Raw genomic sequence first — 11506 nt, 5'->3', positions numbered from 1 at the left:
GCTGCCTCTGTAGAATGTAGTAGTATTCTGTCATAGCAATATACACAGGCCTAAAAAGTGACTATGAGAGCAAAATTCACACATTGTTAATTTCAATAAAGTATCCTGGGCATTGTGTTTCAAATTTTAAGTATTTTTCTTTATTGATTTTAGAGAGAGGAAGGGAGAAAGAGAGAGAGAGAGAGAGAGAGAGAGAGAGAGAGAGAGAGAGAGACATAGATGAGGGAGAACATCAATTGGCCGCCTCCTGCATGCCCCCTACTGGGGATTGGACCACAACCTGGGCACGTACCCTGACTAGGAATCTAACCGGTGATCTCTTGCTATGTGGGTTGATGCCCAACCACTGAACCACACCGGCTGGGTGTGTTTCAAAATTTTCTTCCTTTCTCTGCCATCATGGCATGAATGGTTGGCCCTCTTCATCACCATGTCTTCTCATGAGACTTTCAGGATCAAGCAGTTCCTGGCCAAGAAGGAAAAGCAGAATTTTTCCACTCCCCCATGGACTTCTATGGAAACTGGTGATAAAATCAAGTATAACTCCAAAGTAGACATTGGAGAAAAACTAAGGTGGGTCTATAAAGAAAGGCCTCATGTATTTATGCTGCGCCAAGGTCATTACATCTTGCCATATCAAACTGAAGCAACTACCACTATCTGAATAATTAGATAATAATTTATTGAGAAAATAATGATTTTTCTCTTTGTTTTATGCCTGCCTCTTTGTTGGTAGGTTGGTTTTGTTATAAATATGTGAGATCTTTTATTTGAAAAAAAGAAACAAAATTTAAAATTAAAAAATGCTTTAATATGCCTATTGGCCTTGGTCAGCTTAGTTCTATATCCATCTATTTCTATTTTTCAGTATTACAGATTGAGAATAGCATAGGTCATCTCTTACCAAGCAATGTGATTGTAGAAACTATAATTTAAAGTTAAAAATTATGAGAGAGTGATTCTCATTTAAAAAAATATGAAATCTCAGTTTATTTAACATATGAAGCATCTCAACTTATTTTTAATTTAACATAATTTCCCCAGTTACCTCTGATAAGTACTAAAAGGACACTTTTCCAAATATATGCACACATATACAAACCTATATGTAAGCCTGTATAAAACCTAAAAAAAATCATAGTATAAATAAGTGGCATTGAAAGCATTTACTTTAATCTAATGTCTTTTTGTTGGGGGGGGGGGGAGTAGATATCTTTTCTTTCTTTTTTATTTTATTTTTTTCTATCACCATTTATCCCTACTACACTTTCTTCCACCTCTTGCCACTCCTTTCCCCAACAATCACCACACTGTTGTTCGTGTCCATGAGTTCTTTCCCTTTATTTTTCTTTTTTGCTCAATCCCTCCACCCTCCAGCCCTCTCCCAAAGAACTGTTAGCCTGCTCTCTATCTATAAGTCTCCCCAAAGAACTGTTAGCCTGCTCTCTATCTATAAGTCTGTATTTTTCTTGTTAATTCAGTTTGTTCATTAGATTCCACATATGAGTGAAATGATAAGGTGCTTGTCTTTCTCTGACTGGTTTATCTCACTTAGCATAATGTTCTCCATGTCCATCCGTGCTGTGGCAAAGAGTAAAATTTTCTTCTAATTCTTTATTATTATTTTTTATAGCTTAGTATTCCATTTTGTAATTGTGCCAGAGCTTTTTAATCTAATGATGGGCACTTGGGCCCCTTCCAAATTTGGGCATTGTAAGTAACACTGCAATAAACATAGGGGTGTATATATTTTTTTCGAATTAGTATTTTGGGATTCTTTGGATACATTTCCAAAGGGGAAATTTCTGGGTCAAAAGGCAGTTCTATTTTCAATTTTTTGAGGAAACTCCATACTGCTTTCCAAAGTGACTGCATCAATTTGCAGTCCCACCAACAATGAACAAGGGTTCTCTTTTCTCCACATCCTCACCAACACTTGCTGTTGGAAGATTTATTGGTGGAAACCATTCTGACAGTGTGAGGTGATATCTCATTGTGTTGTTTTTTTTTTTTTTATCCTCACCCGAGGACATTTTTCTATTTTTTCTGTTCAGATAGAGTGGGAGGGAGAGAGAGGAAGAGAGGGAGAGAGAGAAACATCGACGTGAAAGGGACACATCGAGCGGCTGCCACCCACATGACCAACCAGGGCCGGGGACAAACTGCAACTGAGGTACATGCCCTTAGCGGGAACCGAACCTGGGTCTCTCTGGACCGCAGGTCGATGCTCTAACCACTGAGCCAAACCTGCCAGGGCTCATTGTGGTTTTAATTTGCATTTCTCTGCTGATTAGTGACATTGAGAATTTTTTAAGATGTCTATTGGCCATCTATATATCCTCTTTGGAAAAGTGACTATTCAGGCCCTTTGCCCATCTTTAATTTTTTGGAATAATTTGAGAAAAAACGTTTGCTAAAACTTACCTGTCAAGCCATCTGGTCCAGGGCTTTTGTTTGTTGGGAGTTTTTGACTAATGCTTCAATTTCACTAGGTGTAAACCTGACTATTTAGATTCTTTCTTCCTGATTTTATCTTGAAAGACTGTATTTCCAGGAATTTTCCCATTTAGCCCAAATTGTCCAATTTGTTGGCATATAGTTGGTCATAATGTTTTCTTACAGTCCTTTGTATTTCTTCAGTGTCAGTACTTACTTCTCTTTTATTTCTGATTTTGTTTGTGTCTTCTTTCTTTTTTTGAAAAAAACATTTTTTAATCCTCACTCGAGCATATATTTATTGCTTTTAGAAAGAGAAGAAGGGAGAGAGAGAGACATGAATGTGAGAGACAAACATTGACCAATTGCCTCCCATTCATGCCCCAAACAGGGATCAAACCTGCAATCTAGGTATGTGCACTGACCAGGAATCGAACCTGCAACCTATTTGGTACATGAGAATATGCTCCAAATAACTGAACTACTCGGCTGGGTCAGATCCTCTCTTTATTTTTTATATTTTGATGAGTCTGGTTAAATGTTTGTTGATCTCGTTATCTTTTCAAATAATCAGTTCTTGTTTTCACTGATCTTTTGTATTTTTTTTTTAGACTTCATTGTTTATTACTGCTCTGATCTTTATTATTTCTACTCACTTTGGGCTTTGTTGTTCTTTTTCAAGTCCCTTTATATGTAAAGTTAGATTGTTTTCCTGAGCTATTTCTTCTTTCCTGAAATAGGCCTATAATGCTATAAATTACCCTCTTAGAACTGCTTTCCCTGTACAGTGATACCTCGGTTCTCGAACGCCTCGGTTTTCGACCAAATGGAGATTCGAGAAACTTTTGTCTCGGAATCCGAACAAATATTTGGAACTCGAACTTCCGAGATGAGCCGAATGGCGTTCATTCGGCCCAGCGCGCCTTGCTTGCGTCATCAGTGTGAGTGCAGAGAGAGAGTCACGCTTTGTGGAGTCACGCTTTCCTATTGGTTTCATTGCTTCGGTTCTCGAACAATTCGGTTCTCGACCGTCCTCCTGGAACGAATTATGTTCGAGAACCGAGGTATCACTGTATCTCACAGATTCGAGGTTGTTGTGTGTTCATTTTCACTTGTTTTCAGGTAAGTTTTTTATTTCGTCCTTGATCACATTGTTAACCCATTCATTGTTTAGTAACATATCATTTAGATTCATTGTCTATGTTTTTATCTTTTTCTTGTGATTGATTTCTAGTTTTATGGCATTATGGTCAGAGAAGATACTTGATATGATTTCAATCTTCTTAAGTTCACTGATACTTGTTTTGTGTCCTAACATGTGGTCTATTCTAAAAAAATGTTCCATTTGCATTTGAAAAGAATAGATATTCTGCTGTTTTGGGCTGGAATGCTCTGAAGATATCAATGAAATCCATTTGATCTAGTGTGTCATTTAAGGCTGCTGTCTCCTTGTTGATTTTCTGGAAAATCTATCCATTGATGTTAATGAGGTATTAAAATCCCCTACTATGAATGTATTACTGTCAATCTCTCTCTTATTCTGTCAAGATTTGCTTTACATATTTAGGTGTTTCTATGTTGGTTGCATAAATGTTTACAAGGATTATAACTTCTTGTTGGATTGCTTTCTTTATCATCATGTAGTATCCTTTTTTGTTTGTTTGTTTCTTATTATAGCTTTGGTTTTAAAGTCTATTTTGACAGATTTATAAGTATTGCTAACTCATCTTTTTCTCCCTTTTTATTTGCATGAAATATGTTTTTTCCATCTCCTTACTTTTAGTTTGTGTGTATCTTTTATTCTGACCTGAGTCTCTTAAAGACACCATATATATGGGTCTTGTTTTCTATCCATTCAGCAAACTTATGTCTTTTGATATGAGTATTTCAGTCATTTACACTTAAAGTGATTATTGATAAATATGTATTTATTGCCATTTTATTTTTTAAATATGTTCTTCTCCTCTTCCTCCTCCTCCTCCTCCTCCTCCTCCTCCTCCTCCTCCTTCTCCTTCTTCTTTTTCTCAAAGCAAGCCCTCTAACATTTCTTGTGATCCTGGTTTGGTGGTGACAATCTCCATTAGCTTTTCTTGTCTCAGAAGCTCTTTATTTCTCCTTCAACTTTAAATGATAGCCTTGCTGGATAAAGTAACCTTGCTTTTTGTCACTTTTAATATGCCAGTCCCTTGGGGCCTGAAATATTTCTGTTGAGAAATCAGCCGACATCTTATGGGAGCTCCCTTTATATAACTGTCTTTCTCCTGGGGATTTTAAAATTCCTTCTTTGTCTTTAATCTTTGCCATTTTAAGTATGATATATCTTGGTGTGGGCTTTTTTAGGTCCATCTTGTTTGGGACCCTGCACTTCTTGGACTTGCATGTCATTTTCCTTTACCATAGGGAAGTTTTTGGTCATTATTTCTTCAAACAAATTATTGATCCCTTGCTTTCCCTCTTCCCCTTCTGGTACCCCTATGATGCAGATGTTGTTATACTTTATGTAGTACCAAAGGTCCCTTAAACTATCCTCTTTTTTGAAAATCTTTTTTCTTTTTGCTGCTCTGAATGGGTGTTTTTTCTACCATGTCTTCCAAATCACTGATTCAATCCTCTGCTTCTTCCAACCTACTGTTTATTTCTTCCAGTGTATTCTTTATTTCAGAAATTGCATTCTTCACTTCTGACTGGTCCTTTTTTATGGGTTCTATGTCCCTTTTTATGCTGTTGGGCATTCCTACAATCATAACTTTGAACTCTGTATCCGATAAATTGCTTGCCTTCATTTCATCTAACTCTCCTGGAGAATTATCTTGTTTTTTCATTTGGGGTCTTTTTCTTTGTCTCCCCATTTAGGCTACCTCTTTATGTTCATTTCTATGTAGCAGGTAGTTTTGCTATGATTCTCAACCTTGGTAGGATTGCCTTATGTGGTAGGTGTTTTGTGGGACCCAGTGGCACAATCTCCCTGGTCACCTGATTTAGGAGTATTTCTTTTGTACATTATGTGGACCCTCCTATTATAATTGAGTCTTGATTGCTATTGGTCCATTCATGCATGAGATCAACTCTCAGGCTGGCTGACTGTGAAGTACAACCCCTTACACAGTGTCAAGCTGCTGCGAAGGTACTGATCACACAAAGCTGAATTCACCTCAGCAGGTTTTGGTGCTTGTCAAAATCTCCCTATGGATATGCACTTGTGAAGCATACTGGATCCTGCTCTGTTGTTCCAATTTGGTTCCTGAGTATTTAGTATCTGGGCCTCTTGGGAGGAACTCTATTGCAGGCAATTGTCAGATCCTCCCTGTGACTGGTCCTGGGTAATCGTTGGAGCTATCAGCTATTCACAGTTTGTGGCTGCCTTTGCTGGGCCTGGGAGTGTGTGGAAAGAACCAAGCTGCACACCAAGGCTGGCTTTTTTTGTTTTTAATAATTAATTTTTTTCTTTATTGATTTTAGAGAGATAGGAAGGGAGAGGGAGAGAGAGAGATTAGAAACATTGATGAGAGAGAACATCGATTCGCCTCCTCCTGCATGCCTCCCACTGGGAATTGGACCCACATCCTGGGCATGTGTCCTGACTGGGAATTGAACTGGTAACCTCTTGGTTCATGAGTTGATGCTCAACCACTGAGTCACACCAGCCAGACCCCAGGCTGGCTTTTACTAGCAACAGGTTTAGGGGCAGGTCAGCAAAAGTCTCAAAGCACCCAGAGATCTGCCTCTACCTACAGATTACCTGTTAGTCTCAGACACTGAAACAGCCTCTGGCTGTACTCTATAGCAGGGCATAAGCTCCACTGAGTGGGGCGAGATGTATTCCAGAGGATGGGGTTACTGCTTTCCCCTGGCTGATATTATATAGAGGAGAGTGCTCTTCCCATGGAAAATAGCTTCTGTGGTATGGAGAAATGACTTAGCACAGAAATCCTGGTGGCTGACCCTTCAGCTCTCTCGCCAGAGCAACTAAATCTTGTCTCTCCTCATGTGGCTCTAGCTCACTCTGCCCTCTCTCCACCAGAGCCCGGGGTGAATGGTCACAGACAAAATGTTACATGTTGGCTTTTGAAGAGGGTACCTATGACTCTAGCTATCTCTCCTTGGTAGACAGAAACCCAGATGCTTTTCACAACTGGATGTTATGTGGGTGCTTTTCTTGGTTCTGGTACTCTAGGATAAGGTGCCTGAATTGGGGTTTGATCCAACACTTATGGGTGACTCCCCACAACTGAGATATCCCACTGAAATTTCCACAGCCACCCATGGGAGCCCACCCCACCCTCTTGTGCCTCCACATTTTCTACCAGTCTTGATGTGGCTTCTTCTGTAAGTCCTTGGTTATAATGCTTCTCTCCAGCTAATCTTCAGTTGGTTATTCAGTATGATTTTTCAATAATTTAGTTATAATTCCAGTTTGGTCCTGGGAGGGGGTTAGTGTAGCTTCCACTTAATCTGGACCATCTTGGATCCCTTAATGTAATCTTGTTTAAAAAAATATAGTTCCAGAGATGGAATTGAAAGAGAGCTGAAGTCCATTGTTGTTGATTAGCTGAGGTTTTAAATTACAAAGGTACAGAGTGTTTCTGCTCATTTTCTAGATTTTTTAAAATACTTGTTTTGGTAATTCTGTGGACATTTAAACTGAAGTGTGTTTGGTTTACCCTGCATTTTTATCAAAGCATTCAAGTCCTGCAAGAACACAGGGATAGTTTGAGATTCTGGCTGTAGTAGACAATTTTCCATTAGTCGTTGGCACCTACACATCTCACAAATAGAGGTTTTATCTGCCTTTGTTCTGCATTATCTATTCAAGCATGTATGTATGATAAATAGCTTTGAAAAATAGGGATGGTATCTCTCCAGAGCAAAGGGCAGACACAGGTACTGTCTAGTGTAACAAAGTTAATGTCTCATGGGGGCAAATGTCAGGCAGGCTCATTGCCCATTATAAAAGATTCGTGTTCTCTAAACTCAGTCTCTTTTTCCCTATAATGCAATTCACTGTGTGTACAGTTATTACCTGGCGTTTTTTGTGTTGCCCTGTGGGAATTCAGGTTCGGGGGAAGTGGCACAAGAAATGCTGATGCCCTGACACTGTTATGACTGTGAGGAATACACTTTCCTTTGTTTCTGACCCAGGAACCTTGTGTCTTATGCCAACGTCCTTAAAAATGTGCCAGGCTAACTTATTCACTTGCAATTAGAGTAAAATACCAGATCCTTTACTGTTATTAACAGCTGGACATTTGGCTAGAGGTGCTGATTCCATACTTGTTATAGTATCATTTCTATGCATATCAGATAACAGAAATATTTTTTTTGGACTGATCAATAAGCCTACGCTTTAGACCAAACTGCCACCACAAACCCCTCCAAAGGCAAAATATGGCTTGGCACCTGTTTTTGTAAACACAATTCTGTTTGAACACAGACATGCACATAACGTACATGTTGTCTATGGCTACCTTTACACTACAACAGCAGAACTGAGTAGTTGTGATAGCATGGACTACAAAGACTAAAATATTTTCTATCTGGCTCTTTACAGAAATTGCTTGCTGACTTTTATTATATGCCAAAGAAGGCAACCAAAAATTCAGATAATCATCAGTTGATTTAGGAATATTTGGGGTAGAGAGATAAACATAAAATAGAAATTGAATGATAGGATGAGAGGGAGCTTAACAGTTAACTACAGACAAACTCACTGACTGAATATACTACACTTCTGTAATGTATTCAGTAAATATGAAGTCAAAATCACATAAACTAATTCTTCAAGACTCAGCTCATCCTCTTCCTAAGAAGCCGATTCTGATGTTATATTGGGAAATGAGTTTTTTCTCCACAGAACTCCCATAACACTTTACCTAAACATCGTCTAAAACCAAATTTCTGCCTTATGTAATGTTCACATACACGTGATTTCTCTTACTACACTATTCATCTCTTAGGGAGAAATCCATATTTGTAAATGGATTAACAACCTATTACTTTCATGATTCAACTTTAAGAAAAATGCTCCACCTTTATGGACCTAGACAGTGACTTTTGCAAAACCACTCTTCTTCTTCTCCTTCTTTTTTTTTTTTTTTTAAGTAGAAATAATTAAAAGGAAATTTCTTCCTCCTGTAAGTCTAAATTGCAAATTATGTCCTTAAATTAAAAAATTAAACATGTTCCCAAGTACTGTCTTTATAGAATATTTTCTATTCTAATTATACCTCTTAAAGTCTAATTGCATTTCCTTAGTCAGTTTCAACTTAATAAAAGAGGAGGGTGACATAGAATAGACTCATTCCCATTGGCAGGGGAAAGCACATATACACATTGATTCTTTTTGAGAAGGTGATGTTTGAAAAGATACAACTCTGAGCTAGACATAACCAAATCTCAGAAACAAAAAAAAAGGGGTGAGACAATCAGTTCATCACAAATTGCATGTTACACAGTTATGGTAGCAAGACTCCAGTAGCTATGTGTGGAGTGGCAAAAGACGGTGAGATTAAAACACAGAAGTAGAGTCTTGGAGAAGGAAGATTCATCAGTATGTCAGGGGGGTGCTGAACTGAGTCACTGGGAAAACATTTTATGGAGACATGACTGAATACCTATAATAAATTTAAGATGAATAATTAATAATAATAATAAGAAGAACAATATTAGTAACACTAGTGAGTACTTGTTAAGAGCCAGGCCACTTTGCTAAGCAATTTAAATGTATTTAATTGTCACAGAAACCTTGTAAAGCAAAGCTGATCATTACCCTCATTATACAAATGAGGACATCTTGGCTTCAGGTCCAGCAACTGGTAAGTGACAAGTGAAATTTGATGCAAGTTAAAATTATCTCATTCCAGATCACTAACTTTTTTAGTAATTATATTCCATATGATTATATATGCCTCCAGATAGGCAAAGCTACTTCCCACTAGGCTATACTGCTCCCATGAAGAAAAGCCTTAAACCTCAGTGAGATGAGATATTGAAATAAAGAGGTGAATCTACAGTTTCAGGTATGGTTTACTTTTGAAGCTCATTTAGTCCTCTGAGACCTGTCCGCCTAATGTCATTCCAACCATCAGAGAGTGGTTGTTCCCGCTCCCCAGCCAACTCTACTTGCTGACAATAGCACCACGTATATTTATAGTTCAGATGTTCTTACTTCCACCAATTGATTTCTGTGACATTCACACTGCAGGGAGAGTGTTCTTGTTGCAAGCCACACCATTAACAAATTTAACACTTATGCATAAGAACAGGCAAACCTTGATGTAAGTCTTTAAGATGTGCTAATAATTTTTCAGGCAAATCTCATTATTTTTCAATGCTCTCAGAATAGTTCAACTCTGAAGTAATTATGACATATGCCAACTGCTGGTCCAGAGCGGTAGGGTGTCAAACAAATGCTGGGATCTCTTCAGAGAAGCCAAGCAGCTTGCAAGAGGACAAAAGTCATGGTGGGAGGAGAGTTCTCAGAAACTGGCTCTCACTCTGGTTTTACCATTTCATTTTGAGTCACTTAGTTTCACTCTGACTTTAAGAACATCTAACTGAAAGAAAATTAAAACTTTTATAGCCAATAGGATAGGAAAGTAAAAAAGTTTGAGAGAACAGAGAACGAGAGATACCTGAAGTAGATATTCAAGAATATTGAGGAAGTACACCTTTCATATAGAACAGAAATTAGAGAGTTTAAGGTGAAGTGAATTGTCAAGTCTTATGTGTTTGCACAGATATAGACCTAAGAATAAACAGATACTAAGACAGTCTGTGTTGGATTACTGTTGGGACTCAGAATACATACTCAATAGGCTGAAACTGGATCCTTTTACCCTCACAGCCAAAGGCCACCATCAACTTCATGGAGAAAGGCAAAGCTGAATTTACAACACTGCACATGTTTCTTTGTATCATATAGTGACCAGGTTTGTTTTGGCTTTTGAACTGACCCTTACCAGTCTTCAAGCTCTAACAGAATGAAATCCTTTTAAAGGGAAAAGCAAAAGGGATATGCAGATTTGACAAGGCTTCCAGCATTTTAGGTTTAAATAATACAGTGCCAATGGAAAATAATGATTGTATTTATTTCTGACAACCCTAACTACCCATCACTTAAAGTTTAGAACTATGTCTTACTATTTTTTGCACTCTCCCTTAAAAATACCTATTACAATCATTGATATATCAGAGGACCTTATTAAATACTTAATGAGTCAGTAGCATGATTTTTATAAGTTATATGGATTGATGTAGCTATAATAATAAGTACTCATAAACTCTGTGCAATATAAAAATTATTTTAATTTTTTTCCTATTCCATATAATGACCATAAGATGCACTCAGTTAACTGCATCTTATTACTTTCACACGACACAGTTACCCCAGTAGGAAGTCAAAATGAGGCCAATAAATGGATGTCAGCTCTGATCATGAAACTATAATTGGGCTAGTGTCATTTCTCTCTTGAAAACTAACCACAAATTGCGGTAGGAAGTTGGCATAATTTATTTTGTTAATCAAGTCATTTATATCTAAAACTAAATATCACCTTCCTCTTAAAATTGACTCTCCACTGCGTGTCACATATTTCAAGAGTCCTGGAAATAGCGGGGAGAACACTTTGTAAAGTATATGATTGTCTAACTACTATACTGTACCCCTGAAAGTAATATAAAATAATATTGACTATAAACTATAATTTAAAAATTGAAAAAACTTAAAAAGAGTATCTCCCAGTTTACGTGAGTAAAATCTTAGACATCTACCTCTCCTTTTCCACTAATATTTATTCTAAATATTGTGGTACTCACCATCATTAAATTTTTTGAATATATTACCTCCTTTTCATTTCCTCTGCCAACATTCTGATTTAGATCATATTTAGTGCTGATTTGAGCCATTGCAATATATTTTCAATTGGCCTTCTTGAGTCTAGGTTCTGCCCTCTCCAATAAAACTAAGAATTCTGCCAGACGGATCTTTACACACTCATTATCCTAAAACAATTTAATGACTCCTGAATGCCTAGTAAATAAAAGTCTATTCTTCACATATTTTTTTAAGAAG

At 37.5% G+C, this 11506-nt stretch overlaps 1 pseudogene; it reads left to right on the top strand.

Annotated features, from left to right (window-relative positions):
- The first annotated feature begins 430 nt into the window (after positions 1-430).
- LOC118619132 lies at positions 431-585 on the top strand (annotated as a pseudogene).
- Positions 586-11506: the final 10921 nt, after the last annotated feature.

Source organism: Molossus molossus, unplaced genomic scaffold (genome assembly GCF_014108415.1).
Source record: "Molossus molossus isolate mMolMol1 unplaced genomic scaffold, mMolMol1.p scaffold_m16_p_1, whole genome shotgun sequence".
Taxonomy (NCBI): domain Eukaryota; kingdom Metazoa; phylum Chordata; class Mammalia; order Chiroptera; family Molossidae; genus Molossus; species Molossus molossus.
This window is presented reverse-complemented; position numbering and strand designations above follow the sequence as displayed.